This window comes from Mustela nivalis (assembly GCF_964662115.1).
Source record: "Mustela nivalis genome assembly, chromosome: 4".
Classification (NCBI taxonomy): Eukaryota; Metazoa; Chordata; class Mammalia; order Carnivora; family Mustelidae; genus Mustela; species Mustela nivalis.
This window is the reverse complement of record NC_139023.1, coordinates 130,376,327-130,397,706: the sequence shown is the minus strand read 5'-3', so window position 1 is coordinate 130,397,706 and position 21,380 is coordinate 130,376,327. Positions and strand designations below refer to the sequence as shown.

The 21,380-nt window shown below is 32.7% G+C and overlaps 1 protein-coding gene across 2 annotated transcripts in view; it reads left to right on the top strand.

Moving 5' to 3' along the window:
- The first annotated feature begins 277 nt into the window (after positions 1-277).
- FSTL5 (follistatin like 5) overlaps positions 278-21,380 on the top strand; it is a 766,488-nt gene continuing 745,385 nt past the window's right edge. The window contains exon 1 of one of the 2 annotated variants that reach the window (XM_082728205.1): positions 278-755. The gene's annotated coding sequence lies outside the window, so the exon portion shown is untranslated. The remainder of the gene's footprint in view (positions 756-21,380) is intronic. The other variant, XM_082728204.1, reaches the window with a different exon arrangement.

Sequence of the window (21,380 nt, the reverse complement as noted above, 5' to 3'; positions counted from 1 at the left end):
TGCTCCTTTGCCCCCACCCTCCGCCCCTGCTTTCTGCCAAAGCTGTGCCAGCAGCGATCTTTAGAGCGCACAGAAACGGCAGTCCCAGCGAAGGGAAAAGCTCAGGCCACGCCAAAAGCATTTAGTTTATTCTGGACCGATCATGAAGTCCAATGAAACCAACGTTGCTCAATAACCTGGATTTTGTCGTCTCGATTGCCTCAGCTGACCCTAGCAGTAAGCCCAGTCAAAGGGGCGGCCCCGCACCTCTCAGGGAGTTGGTATGCAAAATAGTTACGTCAGATGATGGGGGCGGGGCACACCCGGGTTGAGTGGCAGCCGCTTTTGCTGTGGGAGGAGGCGCGAGAATCAGCCTGGTTCAGTGACTGAGACAAACTGGAGGTGAGAGGAGCTGGTGCTGTCCACTGCGCTGTCGGTGCTGAACCTGGGACGTTGAACCTGGTTGCTCTAGCACCTCGAGGCAACGCCCTCTTGCACTCTCTGTGCCCTGCGGGACCCGCTTCACCAGCAGGACCATATCAACTTGACAAAGGAGTGTGGTATCCGACGTGGGAGAGAGTCCTCTGTTTGCCACCTAGGCTCCCGTTCAAGCGTGACTTTGGAGATTTCTATAGTTTTAGACCAAACTATTTTCCTCTTTTCCCAGCTGAAACGATCTTTTAGGGTTTTTTTTAAAACTATTGCTATTATTGTGATTTATATATCCACACGATTTAGGAATCTTTCTGGGAGACTTTTTTGACTCTTAAAATAAGGTAAGAAAAAGAATATTATAAATTATTACAAATGGGGGGGGAATGCAGAGTGCTAAAATTTTAAAAGCAAGTTGTGATTTTTATAATTTGAAACGGGACTTTTGGCAATGATTGCAATAATTATTTTAATAATTACTACTACTATTTTTATTACAAGAACATCAGTTGTTGATTAAGCACTGAATCCTAGAGGGGAAGTTGAGGGTGTGTATGTGTGTGAAGTTAATGTCAGCAGGTTACATCTGGTTTATAAATATAAATATGTGTAGAGCAACACTTCCAGCATGGCTTGAGAAACAAGAAACATTCAATGCAAGCCCCAAATATGTTAGTAAATTACATTAAATAAATCAACCAACAAGTTGTTTAAAACAAATGTTATCTTTAAAAAAATATTTGAGTGGATTAATATCTGATTAATCAAGATTACTTCTGAGATCTATGGCATAAACTACAAAGTACAGAGTTCTCTTAGCATTTTTGGAGGGGAGGTGGGAGGGATAAAGAGCATTTATACCATGTTGGGTGCATTAGATGTGTTATTATGCAGTAGATCCAAATAAAACTTGTGAAACTCAGTCTCTGAGAATTCTACACCCAAGGTCATGTGTATTTCCAAGTTGGGGGCTGTTTATTCTGCTATTGACTAGTAAATGTCTTCCACTCCCCACCCCCTCAGGTTAGAGGTGGATGTAAATGGGAAGCTCTGATTTAATAATACAGTATTAGCTTGTATTATAGCCGCTACTGCTGTTGGTAATTGAATGGAACTGGGAAGCGTGGGCTGAGAAAATGTCTCGCTATTTCAGCAATGTTTAACCTCTTGCATGTTTAACAGAGAGCTTTTCTCTACTTAGGAGATTTTCTTTTGAAGCTATGTTCCTTTTGTCAATTGGCAATGTGGTTTGAGTGTGTATGAAGAAAGAATTCAGTACAGAAAACCACTGAACAGTACTTCTCATAGTGAACAATTATTAAATGATGGAAGTTAACTGTGCTCTGTGTATTTCATATTACTATTCATGACTTTGACAGGCATGATGATTGTCTGAAAAATAGAATTATTAATTTTTGTTTATGTCATTTAGTGACATTAGAATAAGAATAAATGATGGCTGGAAAAATATAGAGGAGAGGTTTACCTTCCAGGGAGAGAGATCAGGTTGCAACTAGACATCCTATCTTAATAGGAGCTTGTAAAATATAAGCTGTTTCAGACTTAATAAGTATCATTCAACTGACTAGGGCTATGTTTTTCAGCATACTCAAGAGTATGTTAATTTAAGTTTATATATTTGGCTATTTAAAATTATCATAAAAATTTCTGCTCTAGTTGCATTACACTTACCAAGTATGAACTTCAGCTTTAAAGTTTATGACTTAAAATAGTTCCTCTGCATAGAGATTTTTCATTTTATTTACAGCACAGTCCTACATGAGAGTGATTGTTATAAGAAATGGATATTATTGCAAACACTACAGGCTAAATGTAAATGCCCTTAAGTTGTTCTCATGTTTTATCCCGAGCAGATTGTTCTTTGTAGGATTCCTGTCAGTCATGTGATCATACATTAAATATTGATACAAAATTTTTAAACACTGAACAGGTAGAGAGGCAAAGGAAGATATACGAAACACTAGGCCATGAAACTCCTACCAAACATCCTCCTTTAAATTAATTTAGAATAATTATTTTCTTCGATACATTTTGAAATTTTCTTTTTAAAACTATGTGAGTATAAGCACTCTGACTATGAAATTTCAAACGGCTTCTTTTAATTTCAGTTTTCTTTTCTTTACTGAAATATCAATTTATTTTTAATTTTATAACTTACTGGAAAGTCAAGAACAGAAATAAACACTTTGCTCACCTAAATGTATTTCAGTATCTCATTGATTTCTTTTTGCATAAAGTTTTTAAAGATGTGTATCTTTGTTTGAGTATAAACAGCTCCCCTGAACTACCAGTATCAGGAATTCTTTCAGATGAGTTTAGTGTTGTCACAGGGAGATGGTTAAGCACTAAAATCAAAGCATGCTATTGTCAATCATGAAACTAGTGAAGTAGTTTCAATGAGATTTAAAATTTTAAATATTAGAAACATTTTTCTTGATTATTTTTTACATTATTAGCTTTTATATCTTAGTTCTGAGGTAAGATAAAATTAGATAATTAGATGACCATGATAAGCCCAAACTTAGCACATAGGGGATGCTGTTTGGATACAGAATACAACTCTTACTGTAAACAAATAAAATTGCCAACTTTGAGGACACCTATTAAAGATATTCAAATGTGGTGACTCTTCATAAATTTTTTGCTACACCAAAAAATGACCATATTTTGGAGTTACAACTTGTCCATGTGAAATTCAAAGGAATATTCAATAGCACTATAGATAGCCTGCTGAAGCATGGAATCATTTCATTGCATAGGTTCTATAAGTACATGCAACAGTTTCTACTCCAAGATGATGAAGTTTTACCAAATGTATAGAAAAATTACTGAACTAATATAATTATATGTCACATGACAAGCTCAAGTTATCTTTCTTAATTGCATCTTTGTTTCTTAAAACACAGTGAGCTTGTCAAAACTTTAAAAATGATAATACTGGGTAGATGTCTTTTTTTTTCTTATGGATAAGGTGAATAACTATGCAGTTTGATAATATTTAAGGCAAAGATGAAACAGTTTTTTTTTTTTAAATCTATTAACTAACATGTGCAGTAGAGAATTAAAGAAAATGATAATAAACCAGAAATGTGTTAAAAAGTTTTAGGGGATTGACTTTTTAAAAGTAATTTTTAAATTATACTTAAAAGATTATGCAAATTATAGTTTACTGAGAATTTTCTTTGAATAATAGCAATTTTTCATGTTTAATTCTCATTTATAAATGATTCCAAAACACCTTCAATAATATATTTCTATCAATTCTTCCCCAAACCCAATCCCCCTAATAACTCTAGTACTTTTATTACTTAGTGTATTATAAAGTTTTAAACCCTCATGTGAACTAATAGGCCAGAAAAAATGCTTCCTGTTGTTAACATTATTGTAACAGCCATGTGACCAATTATCTTACCAAACAGACTTAATCACCTTCTGCTTCAACACCTCCATTGTCCTTTGGGCCTAGACTAGTTAAGGTGAACTGTGGGGTCTCTTGTGGAAAATCCTAATTTTCCCATTAAATTGGTCACCACAGCATTCACAACAAAACAATTGGTCCCTTTGTGCTTTAATCACCTTAGCACTGAAGAAGTTAATATTAGTATAGCAGATGAGAGAGTATTTTTGATAAATTCAGAATTCCAAGGAGTTTTAATATTTTTTTTAGAGACAGTATTAAATAATAGTATGAGTGTGTGATATAATGAGTATGTAAGTGTGTACATTGTGTGTACAGTGTGTGTGTGTATACGTATATATTTCTTGGTGTACTCTACCACAAACCTGCAGTGGGAATGATCTTAAGTAAGTTCAAGAAATACTACTTAATACAAAAAAAATTCACTTAACAAGCTATAATGCAATATAGATTTTTAGTAGCAAATGTGTCTTTTTGTTGTTATTTTTATTTAGGCTGTTACGCTTTAGTACATACCAAATTTTTGCCATGAAAATGTCATTCATAAGCTCTCATGGTGTGATTGGCAAGGGAAGGGACAACTGGAAATGAAAATTTGCCAGAAATAAGCAGCAGAATTGATGTGTATGTAATAAAGAGTTTATAGTATCACATCGATTCTGAAAAAAATGAGTGCTGATAAAGGATTTGAAAGTTTCTGTCTCAAGAGATACATCGGGTTTACTTCATATACATTTTGGGGAAATAAGCCATGCACTTCTAAGGGATACAGCTGGAATATCCCTATACCTAAGATATTTTGATTCCTTGTATATCAGTATTTTCATGCATAGATGTCATAAAATGTGGGAAGAAGAGCAGCTTCACTCTAAACTTTCTTGCTTTAAAACCAAGTAATTAATATTAATTTAATGTAGCTTTTGGTATCAAATTATGTAAATCTCTAAAGCAAAGTAGTTGCTTAGTGAGTTCATTTGCATGTCAATACGGAGAATATTATTCCAACTCATAACTGGTTCATAGCACTGCTAGCAATTTTAAAACACAACGCAAAAGATTTGAAAACACTTTTCTCGTTCAATTTTATTTAAATATATCTATTGTAATTGACAGTTAAGAGAAACTTACTTTAGTGATATATTTTTTCTATATTAGTAGCACTAAGGTAGCAATTAAAACATACATACAGTAGCAATTAAAACATACAGTTCTGAACTACGTTCCCCAAAGATGATGATGAAATGGAAATAATTTGCCTTTCATGATTGGACCACTTCCATGAAATACATTAGGTAGTGTTCTAGTGACCATCAAGGCTTTATCTTTTATAATTTCTAAAACCCTCAAAATAAAGATGTTTTACTAACATGAAGAGGCAAATGCCCCCATGTACTCTGTAGATATGTGCCCCCTTTTCTCAAACTATAGTAATTGCTGTGATCCGGACATCAACCAGACTCTGAACTGACTCGTTTAGGATTTAGGAGGGGGGTTGCATTCATCTCTCCAAAGAAAGAGAGTGATTTGTGATTAATAAACACATTTGCTGTCTCACAGTAAATTGTGTATTGATACTTGAGCATAAAGTTTTTGAGCCTGGAGCCTTGCTTATGACAAGAAGAAGACAGAAAGAGATACCATTCAAAGTATTAATACATATACATATATTTTATTCACATATATGTACGTATATATTTTATTCATATTAGGCTATTTTATTTACATTAAGTCTAACATTTGCATGACTGAAAAATTCATAATGTCCTCATTTGAGATATAAGAAAGTAGACACTCAGATCAAAATTGTACACCTCTCCAGGCTCTGATCACACAACTAGGAATAGGTAGATTAGACAATCATACCTAACTCATCCCTTTTGCAGCTATACTGTGCACTCCAGCACCTCTGTTTAGGTCAAATATTCAACTGGGTGTGTCTTACTTAAAACTATGCATTTTCTGTGAGACTTTCTTTACTAAACGTGAATCCACCTTTACTCTTTCTCCAAGTCTTTCACTTAATTATTAAGTTATATAGAAATGATTTCATGGCATTTTTTTTTTAGTATACACACTTTAGACTGCACAAAGGTTTTAAGAAGTTTTTCCTTTGTATTTAATATTAGAAAGATGCTACATTGCCTGATCTCATTGATCATTAATAGCAGTAGGGACAGACAATATTTCCCTTTCCAAGTTAAATAGAATAAGAACAGTAGAATACACTTTAATATGTCTAAAGAGTTCTAGGTTCCCCCCCTAAAAAGTCCTACTGAATATCAAATATAAAGACATCTTGAACTTCAGCCCACTTCAAGCAATTACCACTTGTGTCCTATTCAAACCTTCAGACTAGTTAGCTATTAATATTTTAAATAGACTGTGAGATGAAATAAAGCAATCAAAATAAAAAGAGGTAGTCTAAAGTGGTTCTTGAACACTTAGGAACCAGTAAATACTGCATTTATTGTTTTTTTAACTCTATTTGAGGTATGAAGGGAAACATTGACCACTAGCTGATGCTCTTTGTTTTCATAGAGGATTAAGCTCACTGAGTAGGATAAGAGGTGAACACTGCTGGCCATAATTATAACACACTTCTCAGGTGAGCCACAGAGTTGCATCAGATTCCCTAGTGAATCCTCATTACCCAAGTTTTGGGTTGTCCTTATTAAATGGATCCCAAAGGAGATAGAAAAGTTTGATTTATAGAGGAAATTAACTTAATCGTGAAAGACAATACGGCTTTTATTAAATATTTTACATATCAGTTAGCAATATTGGTGCTTTACTTTTTAAATGAAGCCTGGTATAAAAGTTTTTAATCTTGACATTTCTGAACCATTTTGTACACTATTCATTTGACTCGCTGTTCCTCATTCTCTGTGGAGCACTGCAGGAAGTCTGTTCACTCCAACAGTTACAATTATTCTCTCTTCACAGATATCTTCCAAATATATAGCTCTGGCCCAGATCTGAACTCCATTAATGTATTTAAAAAGGTCTGCTGGACATTTTAACTCTGATTTCGTGGTGACAGCACAAACGCCATGAACTTATCATCTCATCCTTAATGTGGTCTCCCATCCTAATTTTTTTGCCTGTCAGTTAATGACACACTTTCTTATTCACCTAGGTCTGAAAAACTCACAGGTGTTTTAAACATACATCATTCTTACTATACTATATGCAGGGACTCCCCAAGTTTTGACATTCTTCCCTTTGTTATATAACTTTACCTAATTCCTATTTGCTATTCCTTCATCTTATCACTTTTACCTTGACCCACACTATCCCATCTCAATAGAAATTATTTTGACACTCTCTACATTGATCTCCCTGATTCTTATTTCTTCCTGCAGTGATAATAACAGATGACAAAAATAGAAAGTAATTTTTTTAGCAATTCATAGTGTATCATACAATATGCTACATATTTATAAACATCATTACATTCTATATGCACACCACCATATAAGGTAGATAGTGAAAGACCAAAGCTTAAAGAGTGACATTGCCTACAGAGTTGGGACTCGGACCAAGCTCTGTCTGAAACCAGCTGCCTGATTAATATTACTATTTTCACTGATACAGACTTCATATCTCTTCTAGATTCCTCTCAGTTAAAGTAAGCTTTTAGGCTCCATAGCTCAGGGGTTAGAGCACTGGTCTTGTAAAGTAAGCTTTTAACTATCACTGTGTTCTTCAGAAATCATCAGTAGATCGCTACTTTTTACTCTATTAAGTTGAAATTCTCGATTTGTTGTTGTTATTGGTTCTATAGCCTGCGAGTAATCAATTTGATTTTCAATTTTCTCATGTGTGCAATGCACGTATGTAAAACAGAGATGGGTCAAAATATAAAGTACGATTCCTTTCCTCTGTACAAAACGAGTGTCCTGTCTGCACTGGTGTGTGTTCAAGAATTTCCACCTACATCTCACTTCTTTATTTCCAGCCAAGTTTTTTAATAATATAAGAGCACATTGTGTTCATATGTGCTTTCCAGAGGTTCCAGTTTTTGTTGCAATTAATGTCAAGTCAGCATCACCTTGGATATCACCAAGATCTGTATTTTTGTCACATGTACATATTTGTTTTCTATTGCTGTATAAAAATTGTCATAACCTCAGTGGTTTAAGCATTTATTATCTTAGTTTCCATGAGTCACAAGTCTGGGTTCAGACTAGCTGGGTCCTCTGCTTAGAATCTCACATCAAGTTTTCAGCCAGGAGTGGGATCTTATTTGAGACCAGGTTCCTCCTCTAAGATCACTGGTCATAGGTAAGATTTTCTTTTTCCTTCCTCTTTCTTTCTTTCTTTCTTTCTTTCTTTCTTTCTTTCTTTCTTTCTTTTTTTCTTTTTCTTTTTCTTTTCTTTCTTTTCAGCTCAGAATCCATGAAAGTTTATTTTGTCAAGGCCAGATAAAAATTTCACTGATTCCTTCAGTTTCTGATCTATAAATCTGCTTTTATTTTTATTTATTTATTTATTTATTTATTTATTTATTTATTTGACAGAGAGAGATCACAAGTAAACAGAGAGGCAGGCAGAGAGAGAGGAGGAAAGCAGACTCCCCACTGAGCAGAAAGCCTGATGCAGGACTCCATCCCAGGACCCTGGGATCATGACCTGAGCCAAAGGCAGCGGCTTAACCCACTGAGCCACCCAGGTGCCCCTATAAATCTGCTTTTAAAGGGCCCATCTCATTAGGTCAGATCCAACTACAATAACCCCCTTTTTGATAACATAAGGTTAGCTGCTTTGGAACCCTAATTATGTCTTAAATCTCTCCTTTCCATATAATGTAATAACCACAAGAACACTGTATCATTTTGTCATCTTCCATTGGTCAAAAGCAAGTTAAAAGCTCTACCTACACACAAATGAGAGGATTATACAAGACTGTGGGTCATTGGGATGCATGTAAGAATTCTGCCTACTATACCTGACCCAAGTTCTGCTTGAACCTTAGAACCTTTTCTCTATTGCTGTTGTCCCCTAATCTCCAGCATTTATGACCTGAACTATGCAATGAACAGTCTGGTGTGGCTTTTGGATTTTTTATGTGACTTAGGTTGTTCTTCCTAATTAATCTTTTTAAAGGAAGAACCCTAGGAATTCCTTCCATGTGTGCAAAACTCTGTGGTTTAAAATTACTTCATTTACATATTATACAGTCCTAATTGAAGTTTATCCTTTATGTCTGCCTCTATTATGTTTTGTACATGTAATTTGTGCTCATGGATTGGTTAATATTTTTAGATTCTAGGCTTTGTTAATCTCTTCTGTTTTTATTTATTTATTTATTTATTTATTTTTGCCTTTGGTCTCTGACGAATTGAAAATCACACAAAGGGTTTATTATAATTATCTTATTTATGCAACATAGAATCTTTCCATGCAAATCAGGGATTTATATTTAATATTATGCTTTATATATTACATAGAAAGTGAAAATGGTGCAATAAATTATATTTACTTTGAAAGAAAAACTTTACATTTTAAAAGAATGTCATCTTCAAAAGAATATCACATTTCTGATACTAATAATTTTGTTCTTATTTATTTGGTCTAAAAACTGATAAATACTTAGGTAATTATTTTATTTACATTTATTATACAAAAAATTTTATTGCACTTACATCTTTTATAGTTTTCATACAATTATGGTAATTTTATCTTGACAAAAGCTAAAGAAAATTAACTAGTATATCAATTCAATTTTAAATTTAATAAACAGTAATTTTCTTAAAAACATTAAAACATATTTAATAAAAAATAATCATTTCAATAAATATAGTTAAGTGCTTACTGTGTTTCAGGTTCCCTTTGGGGTGCTGTGAATTGAGTGAGAATGATAGAAAGTTCCCACCCTATTCTTTCTGAGGAAAGATAGACAATAAGCAAACTAATACAGACAGAAGTTCATGTCTGTTAGTAATAAATATCACCATCAAAAGTTAAACAGGTAAAGGATTACTAAGGAATAAAATTGGTATCTAAGGTAGGGGTTATCTTGGCTGCCAACTCTGGCATTCTGTGGTACCCATTAAGTAGTTTCTGATAAACTGACATTCCTTATGGATATTGTGAATAATGTTGCAATGAATGTGAGGATGAAGGTATCTCTTTGAGATGCTGCTTTTAATTTTTTGGATAAATAGCCAGAAAGAGTTGGATCAGTGGATCATATGATATTTATATTCTAAACTTTTAAGGAATGTCCATACTGTTTTCCATAGCGCCTATATCATTTTACATTCCTGCCAACAATGCACAGGGTTATTGGTTTTTGCTTTTTTTTTTTTTCCTTGTTTGATAATAGACCTCCTAACAGGTGTGAGGTGATAGCTCATAGTGGTTTCAGTCTGCATTTCCCTGATGATTAGTGATGTTGAACAACTTTTCATGTACTGTTTATATGTATTCTTTAGCGTATCTCTTCCATTTATGAATGTCAAATTATTATCAAAATCCAAAGGCTCCCATCATGATGAAAATTATTTTTTTTAATTTTTTATTTATTTTTTAGTGAAAATTAGCATCCTTCTTTGCTTGGCACTACAATATGTTTGAAATGTGTTATTTAGATTAATTTTTCCTTCCACTTTTAAATACACTATACAGAGCAGATATTGCAACCAAATTCTGGGACTTGAAGCTAATTTCTGAAAACTAGTTTGTACTCTGCATTGTATAGCTTATTTGTTCAGAACTTCACATTCTTTCATAGAAAACTTAAGGGCTTTAAAATCTATGGTCCTTTGAGGCACTGATCCAGTGAGCTGGTATTTATGTCAAGTGATTCATTATCCTAGACACTATAGCATTATTAGGGGAGGAGAAATGCTTAGCATGCCTTTTGCATTTGTGCACATGCTTGAGAAACCACAATGTTTATTAAAAAGTATGACATCATGGGACCATGTAAGGAAAATGCAAAAGAAATGTGATCTAGATACATCCACAACTTTATGAAATAAATACAACAATTAGATGCACAACATCTAATTTGGCAGTCCTTTGGCAGAATCTCAAAAGTTGGTGCATTTACAAAAAACCAAAAAGTATGACTTGAAAGAACTTGCACAAATTGTAGCAATGCTTTCCCTAAATTACTTCTTTTGGTGAGATTTCTCATAAAGTTATAATTAACTGAGGTAAAAATTTTTAAAAATGAAGAGAAAAAATTCTAGAAATGCTTTGCATTTTAAGTCTATATATATTTACAATTAATGACAACAAAGATTTAAAATAAATACCCTCTATTTTTATTTTCTTTGGACAGGTGTCCTATTTTTTATTTACTGAAGCCTGAGGATGGGGAAAATCTTTCATTGAGTTTGTTTTCCTGTCTGTGCACAAATAGTACAATTTAATTGATAATGTCTGGAGTAAAATTCTGTGCCCAGCTGTGAAAACAACCCTTGATCTTGGCACTCGATTGGACATCTTGATAATTATATATGTTTTGTTAAAAAATCTCTGTCAGTTTAACAACTGTCTAAAAATCAGTAGAGGGAGCTCAAGAAGGCATTAAGGATATTTTGATACTACCTTTCTTTGTCACTATGCTTTCCCTCAAAAATTGTCTTTTTCATATGTAGGGAATGGATATATCTTTAAGTGCAACATAACCTTTTTGAAATTGTGAGATTCATAGTTATTTAAACACTTAAAGAAGCTTCACCATTTCTCCCAATTTTGGGGGGTCCTATTTATAATAGAAGGTAAACAGGTTTGATTTATAAATTGTTGGAACACGATAAAGACCCCACTCTGTGGTAACAAATCTTTCCTGCCCCACTTTTTAGATCTTAGCACAGGGTCCTTGATCCAGAAAAAAGAACATCAGAAATAGACACCTAGTATGCTTTAATGCTTCAATACTATAAAGCATTAGTTGGCTTAAATTAAATCTGTGATAGTCTTTTAAAGATTTTATTTATTTATTTGACAGAGAGAGCAGAAGCAGGGAGAGAGTCAGGGAGAGGGAGAAGCAGGCTTCCCGCTGAGCAAGGAGCCTGATGCAGGACTCAATCCTAGGACCCTGGGATCATGATCTGAGCTGAAGGCAGATGTTTAACTGAATGAGCTACCCAGGTGGCCCAAATCTGCGATAGCCTTAAGAATAAGTTGGGTCCTATCCGAAAATGTTACTGGTTAGCTTAGATACACTGGACTTAAACATAGGTTTGTGTTCTAGCAAGGACCTGTGGTGGCATCCTCCTAAACTTCCAAAAACCAAAAAGCACAAAGGTAGAGGACATCCATCCTTAGCAATTCCTAAGCAGTCCTGATGTTTTCAATTAGCAATTTCATACTGAGAGTCAAGTCCCATTTTTATATATTTCATAAATTTGAAATTATGAAATCTCATGTTGTTTTTGATTAGGACTTGCTCCACAATTTTCCAGAGTTTTTCTGAAAATATAAAACTTGGTAAATTAAAACATTTTTCAACTTAAAATTTTAATTTTTTTCCTCTGCATCAGAAAATATTAAATATATCCCAAAGGTTCAACTGAAAACTTAGCATGGATTTTTAAGAATGAGTTATTATATAGCAGCATTCTTGAAAAGGAAGGCAAATTTTATTACTAGTAACTTCTTTTTTTTTTTTAAGATTTTAATTATTTATTTGAGAGAGAGAGGATGAAAAAGAGAGAGTATGAGAGGAGAAAGATCAGAGGGAGACACAGACTCCTTGCCGAGCAGGGAGCCCGATGTAGGACTTGATCCCAGGACTCCAGGATCATGACCTGAGTCAAAGGCAGTTGCTTAACCAACTGAGCCACCCAGGCACCTTGTACTAATAACTTCTTAACATGGTTTCAGCGTGATAGTATTATTCTGTCCTGACTAATGATAAATTAATAGATTATTTTCTTTCATAATGACATTTTTTGGAATTAATTGCCATTTTACATAGGACAGTTAAAATTTAATAGTTATATATATGATTTATTGAGATCATATTAAATATGCATTTTAGTAAAATTTACATATTATTAATTGTTAGCATGCAGTTTTTACATGAATATTGAGTGATATATAAACTTTGAAATGGTATATTTGAAATCCATTCGAAGCTTTTGTTATTTTAAAATTTCCCCAGAAGTTGAATTACTTGGTAAAATCAACTGATTATGCTTAAGTTTAGAAATGGCTACTGCTGTATTATTTTCTATAATGATTACAATAGATTGAAGCTAATAATGCTTGAGATATTTGATCATAGTGTTACATTTTATGATTTTGATAATTTGACAGCAAAAAAGGTGTGTGCTCTAGGACTATATATTAAGAATTCTATAATTTTAGTCATATTTTCCATGCAAGCTGATTTTTTTCAGTGTTTAAGGTCTTAAATAAAAATACATTAGGCCCACCACATTTTTCTAGAAAGCACTTGGGTTTCTCAAGTAGGTAAGATTTCTTCAAAGTGACTCATGTCTTGAATATCTAAGATTCTAAACAAAGATAGTATACCAGTGCAATCTTGATTATTCATTATTTTTTAATAAAGAAATTCTACAGTTTTGCAAAAGCAAAATCACCATGCATTAAAACTTTTCTTAATTTAAAGGAAAATATAACTAGATTTATTTATTTATTTATTTTAAAGGTTTTATTTATTTATTTGACTGACGGAGATCACAAGTAGGCAGAGAAGCAGGCAGAGAGAGAGGAGGAAGCAGGATCCCCGCTTAGCAGAGAGCCCCATACGGAGTTCAATACCAGTACCCTGGGATCATGACCTGAGCTGAAGGCAGCGGCTTAACCCACTGAGCCACCCAGGCACCCCTAAAACTAGATTTATTAATGTAATCTTATCTGGGTTTTTCATTCAATTCTTATAATTAAATGAGAGAGTATCAGGACTTCTATTTCTGTTATATTTTAAATATTTTATCTTAGAAATATGTCAGACTAGATATTATATTGAAACTGACTTACAAATTAAGTAAAATCATAAGGTGTTTTTTTATAGGAACAAAAGTATTCTTAAAAAGAGGGTGGGATTATGGACATTGGGGAGGGTATGTGCTTTGGTGAGTGCTGTGAAGTGTGTAAACCTGGTGATTCACAGACCTGTACCCCTGGGGATAAAAATATATGTTTATAAAAAATAAAAATTTAAAAAAAAAGTTATTATTTTTCTAATAAAAATCAAATGTGTATCTATACCGATGTATATAAAATATATAGAAAAATTAACTGAATCTACATTGACTTTTGAGAAGAAGGAATCTTTATTATCATCTAATTTAATAATGAGAAAACAGAGATGAATCCTTTTAATTTTAATTGAGGTTAGACTCAACTGTGTATGGAGTTCATTCCAGTCACTGCACACTTCCAGATTTTTGTGTACAATCCCGAACAAGATACTTTCAGACATTTCATTTTTGGGGTAGAGCTGTACTTGTGAATGCTAGAAGTCTGTTTGTGAATCTTATACCTGTTATCATATGGTAATCATACATACAGAAGGTTTTGATTTTTAATTTGCAGTATTTTTCCTGACAAACTTTGGTAGAGTAATGTCAAACACTTTTTTTTTTAATATATATGCTTTTCAGGCTGGGTAATACACGTGGTATTTCTTCAGAATTTACTTTTGGTAATCCTTACAGCACTTAGAATTTCAAATTATATAAGTTGTATTCACTTGTAAAGTGGCTTGGTAGTCATTCCTCAGGAAATATAAGTGAATAATGCCTGACTCAAAAATCCAAAGTATGGTACTAAGTCACATGGATTTCAAGAAATTTCAGATCATTTTTTGGCTACCTTGTATAATACTTTTAAATGCTTAAGATAAAAATGATTATCTCTTTGGGGGTTTGGATGGTGAACTACATACATGATGATTTATTATAGAGAGTGAATAATCATGTTTACCTTAAAATAAGTACTATTCTATTTTATATTCTATTTATTTATATTTATATTTGATATATCCACTAAAATCCCCAAGTACATTGAAATTTGTATACCTACTAATATGTCGATAAGTACATTTTCAATGGAATTTATTAAAAGTTGATGAGCTGGGGGAACCAGGTGGTGGGTATTAGAGAGGACACGGATTACATGGAGCACTGGGTATGGTGCAAAAACAATGAATACTGTTACGCTGAAAAGAAATAAAAAAATTTTTAAAAAAAGTTGATGAGCCACTAGAGTCATTCACATACTAAATATAATGGTTGAAAATGCAATAGAGTTCTAACTAACTGGAGACATAAAAGGAGTTAATATGACACAATAATTATCACACTAAAAAATACTAATAGTGCATCTTATCTCATTTTATTTTGAATTGTGTCTGAGAATTTTTTAATGATACATTTACTGTGTTTATCTGAGGGGAGAATTGGTTAACTAGTATGGAATGATCTTAAATAAACTCATCTAGAATGGTAAAGTTCTGATAGTTTCAATTTTTAAGTATATATGTATTAGTTTTAGTTATCAAATTTAGCTTAATGTTGACCAGTAATCTGCCGTATTCTAGGTAAATCAGATTGTGATTTAGGTAATGAGGGTGGGTCAGTCATACAGGTACAAATGCCTGTCACTTACCTAAGTGATCTATATAGTTAGAACATTAATTTTGTAAATACAAATGAATAAGAAATAGACAAACTAAGGAAACAGTACAAATAATAAAAAAATTCTTCTAGAAAACCTCTTCAGAGAAAGGATAGTGGATTGATATCAAATAGAATTTTAACTTAAATGATGCATAAAAATGTGAATTCAATTTGTACTTTTCACTCTATTTTTAAATTTTCTCATGGCAATAGAGTAAATTTATAATTCTGTACTACAAAGAAATCTTACAGCTTTTATTATAGGACCATTTAGAAAAACCAAGCATCAAAGAACCACCATAGTTTTAAAATCCAGTTTTTACTTGTTGTTGTGAAAACAGCTTCGTGTGAAATGTTTCTTAATGTTAGACTTGATTGGTATTATTTGAAAAGAAACATTTCAATGTTAAGTGAGTCAGAGTGACCTAAGAAGATGTTTGGAAACTAATTGCCAGATAAGAATATTTACAAAATTTTGAAAAAGTGAAAATTAGAAAATTAGTGAAATCACAGTTAAGAAGGGTCTAGAGAAACATAATAACTAAATGTCATGTGATGTCCTCAATGAGATCTTAGAAAAGGAAAAAGACATTAGGTGAAACTAAAGAAGTCAGAATAAAGTATGGATTTTATTAACTTTAGTTAATAGTAATATATTTGTCTTGATTTATTAATTTTGACAAATGTGTCACACTAATATGTTTACAATAGGGGATCGAGTGTTGGCTGGCTACATGGCTATCTAGCATGGGATATGTACTATCTATGCAACCTTCTGCAACCTAAAACTTATAAAATGAGCTAGACATTAAGATAATGTAAAACAAAGCTATTTTTAGCTATAAAACAAAGCTATGTTTAGCTATAAACATAGTGATTTATTTTATGGGCAGTTAGTAATTTTATGGTAGAAAATCACAGATCTGAACATATTTGTTTTTACTCCTCTTCATAAGGAACATAGGAATTATGACAGAATGTCATTATTAAGGAATTTATTTTAGAAAGGAAACTCTATATTTGATTTTTCCAAAAAAATAGATTCACCCCAAAATTTTAGTTACTTCAGTTAAAGAGCAACCATTCTTTAGATACATTCAGTGATGATGATGATAGATAGATAGATAGATAGATAGATATACAGAGACACACAGAGAAAGATGGAGATGATATAAATATATAGATAGCCCCATTCAAGTATAAGAAAGAAAATAACATTACATGCTTAATGGGTTAAGGTCTGAATTCCAGAAAATCATTATAATTTCCTTCACTATAATGCTATATGAATAAGGAATTATTATAATTTGATGTATTTCAGTAACAAAAAAGTAAAAATTTTAGTTACTATAGTGCAATAGTAACATATTTTTAGTTTATTTATCTCTATGTTAATATACAGCATAAACTACTATTTCATTGTATATTCACAGAAATTTAATGCAAAAATATCCCACATAAAAAGTCATCATTTTGGGGGTGCCAGGGAGCCACAGTTAGTTAAGCCAGACTCGGTTTTGGATCAGGCCATGATCTCAGGATTCTGAGATGGGGCCCCACTTCTAGCTCCCTGCTTGAGTTTCCCTTTCCCCCTGCTCCTCCCCTCCATGCTTGTCCTCTGTCTCTGTCTCTCTCAAATAAATAAATAAATCTTTTTAAAAAATCACTTTTTAAGAAAATTTAGGAAATTTAGTACAGTCTCACCACCAGCCTTTAAGAATCATAATACAGGGCGCCTGGGTGGCTCAATGGGTTAAGCCGCTGCCTTCGGCTCAGGTCATGATCTCAGAGTCCTGGGATCGAGTCCCGCATCGGGCTCTCTGCTCGGCAAAGAGCCTGCTTCCCTCTCTCTCTCTCTCTGGCTGCCTCTCCATCTACTTGTGATTTCTCTCTGTCAAATTAATAAATAAAATCTTTAAAAAAAAAAAAAAGAATCATAATACATTTTAGCATGTTAAAATCTTTACAGTGCAAAAGGGCCTGAGGGGCAACTGGCTGGCTCAGTGGGTAGAACATGCAACTCTTGATCCTGGAGTCATGAGTTCAAGTTCCACGTTGGGAGCTCAGTTTTGTTAAAAAAGAAAAAGATCTTAAAGTATGATAGAAATTATTATTTCTCACCAATTTTTTAAAATTCACTTTACTATTTGAGCATACACAGAGATTACACTGTCTTATCCTCTTGAAGTTAGGTGTGTTCATGTGACTTGTTTGGCCGGTGAAAAGGGCATAGACCTAATAGGAGAACTCCTATCTGTCAGTGTTTATTAGCTGGTGCCTAATTGTCTATGTTTTCTTCCCCTGCAATGGCATATCCTGATGCTCATGTTGAGTGACGGTGTCATAAGATGGGGAACTCTTCATCAGGTCATATTTATTTATTTATTTATTTATTTATTTTAGTAATTCCACAAAAAGACTTTTTTCCTGCCAGCAATTAATGGATATATAGCACAGGCAAATATTCACTTTGAAAAACAAATAGATTTCTGAGATTTGGAATTCTTTGTGGTATAATGTAGGCAATCTAGACTATAAATACTATATAAAAACCTCTATAAACTTGCCTTTTTAAAGATATTTTGAAAATAAAGTTTTATTTCTGTCATACTTACCAACACTATTCTATAAGCATTTTGCCCTAAATATTTCTAAATAGGCATTTTAATTTTCATTTCTTAAAACCCATTAAAAAGTTGAGATAATTATAATACTTCCATTTCATTATTTGTTAAAAAATAAATTCCAATTTTATGTGTATGTCTATATATGTAAATATGTATGTTTGTATGGATTTGCACTTGTGTGTTTGTGTGTGTGAGTGTGTGTGTACAGGTGCTAGATGTGGGCTTATTCAAAATGCTATTGTATTATACAGAAATTTATGCTTTTAAAAGAATTTTTCAGGATTCCCACTTCTTAATTTAGAAAGAATAACAATAATTCTGTGTGGATATCTCCTCTTTAGAATTAACTTTGCATTCTAAAACATATACTTTTGGAGTGCCTCTGCTCCGCAGGGAGCCTGCTTCCTCCTCTTTCTGCCTACCTCTCTGCCCACTTGTGATCTTTGTCTGTTGAATAAATAAATACAATCTTTAAAATATAAAAAAATAAAACATATACTTTTATAAGCTTTGTTATAAGAAAACTCCAAAACAAAGAAATGGATTTATAAAAATAAGTTTAACAAACAATATTACAATAATATGTGCACCATATATCAGATTTGACGTAATTCTTTTTGCTTTTCTGCATTAGTTCCTTGATGAAATATGAATTCACTTTTTTCCTATTGATCATTATATATGTCTAATCAAATTTTCAAAATAATCATGATGTTTTTGATGTTTACAACCTCATCATGATGAAGCACAGCTTTGAATTGGTGTCATTTTCCTGAGCTGACAAAGTTATTTAAAAAATTAAGTTGAGTTTGGTTCCATACTAATCACACAGTCTGAGTGATTGTATGCAACATAGTACATTCTGACATGTTTGATTGTAATGAATGGAATACAGCTCAAATAGTAACGTAGAAATAAATTTCCATTTGGAATAGCCTTGTGGGAGAAAAGTTCAAATTAAATCCTCTTAGTGCATTAAAATGCAAATATAAGAAGGCAATCCAATTGAGTTACATCGATAATAGAACATATAACACAAATGGAAATTCCTCCCAAATAATTAAGTTATAGCTATATAAATCACTGATGTGTGCATTTGAATTTTGTTCCTTTCGTGCATGCTTGAAAGTTCATTAACTTTGGATCACATTAGAATATGTTTTGTTTATCTCCTTCAGACCAGTCACTAGGCAAGTCCTTTCCCTCACTGAGGCCAGTGAAGGCCCTTCGCTACATTTCATTGCATTCAAAATCCAATAACTTTGAAATCCTAAGCTTTGAACTCTGTCAGCAGGTTCTGTTTTAGACATAATTATGGACCTTCCAAAACTGGGTCATCACCCGGGTAGTTTCAATGTCTTGAATTTTCTCAGTATAATTTTGACTCCAAAATAGGCAGATATTGTAAGAATAGTAATGTTTACACACCAATTGTGTAATCTTGAGAGAAAACAAAAAGCTTTAGAGAAATTCTTCTTAGAAACTGTAAAAGCAAGCACTTCCGTGTGTGTGTGTGTGTGTGTGTGTGTGTGTGTGTCTTTTAGAAGTCAGATAAAATGTCTTCTTCGCTGTTGGGATTTGAGATTCTAAGGCTTAGTCTTTTAAAGTGTGTATGATGATTCAAAGATTTAAGTACTTAAAAAATATGCAACTTATAATCATCATGAAAGCCAAGGAACACTTGAAGTAAGAAGAGAAAAATGGAAAGGAAATAATATGCTTTGGACATTTAAATCAGTAATGCCGATTATATGTAATTAAGATGGAGCATTTATGGTTTTTTGACCACTAAACATATGTAAGATTGTCTTTGGTACAAATTCTGATCTTGAAAAAGAATCATCTGCTCCGAGATTTAAATTCTATAAGGAGCACTGGAAGGTAACAATATGAGCTTATAATTAAAATTTTAAAATAAAATAATTAAATTAAACCAAGTTAAATTTGATGTATAAAACATATATAAATGCCTTGCTACAAATCAAGCTATAGTCAATAACTTTTAAAAGTGGATTTTTTTGGATCATTGCAACTTAATATCTTATAGTGGAAACAAAATGACCCAATTAAGTATAATTTGCAGATGGTTAATTATGAAAAGTGTAGGTGTTGTTTGAGTTAATATATCTAATGTTATCTATCACTGGATATCAGTATGTGTGTTTTCTTTTGTTTTGTTTTAGCATAACATAGCCTGTTTTAAGAAACTGTTTAACAGCTATAGACATTGCATTTGAGTCTTTTAACTGATTGTAACAATCAGAGAAATAGTTCAAGGATGAAGTAGTTGATTCTCTCATTACAAATCAGAATACTAATAGTTGTCATTATTTCAGAGCCCAATGTGTGTCAGAGCAAATATTTAGGTGTTATGCATATATTATCTTATTTAATTTGACAACAGCCTCATAAGATGGTATGATTGCACAGGTGAAAGCTAAAGTAGAGAGAGGCTTAAATAATATGACTAATGTTTTATTATTAATAATTGACAAAAGTCAAAATCAAGTTCATGCATGTCTGAATGCATAGGAATGATAATGCTTATTCTTTCATTTTCACTTAAAAAAACTTTGGAATATATCAATTATTGTATCACATCTTCTCTTAGTTCTCAAGGACATTGCTCTAAGAATTCTTCTTCACTCTTTTCAGCCTCATCAGTAAGTTCTGCTTTACTGGATTATTTTTATCAGCATACAAGAACAATGTAATTTTTCCCATCTTCAAAATCAACAAACAAGCAAAAACACCTTTGACCATGATTATCTTTCATTCTATTTCTCTCCTTTGTCTTGTGGCAAAACTCTTTGTAAATTTCTACCACTCTATCAAATTTCTCTCTCTAAATGTGTCCTCTCTTGAATCTACTTTATTGTTCTCTGAAATCTATCATGAAGTGAGCAATATTCTGCATATTACAAAATGCATGGCTTAGGTTTAGTCTTCAGTATGTTTGAACTATTACATGATTCATTATTGTCTATCATTTTACCCTTCAAACTTTTTCATCACATCTACACCTCGTCCTCTTTCAGGGATTTTTAGATGTCTTGCCACTTTTTATTTCTATATGCAATGTAAAATCAGCTTATCAAGTTCTGAAATGAACCTCAATTGGATTTTCACTGGAATTGCACTGATTCTATAGCTCAGTTTGAGGAATAGTGGTATATTAATGATGGAGAATTCTTCTTTCCAAAATATCATCAATGTTGCCATCTATTTACTTTGCTTGATGTTTTCAGTAAAATATTTAAGTTTCTTCTATAAAGAAGTTTTCTATATTTTTTTATT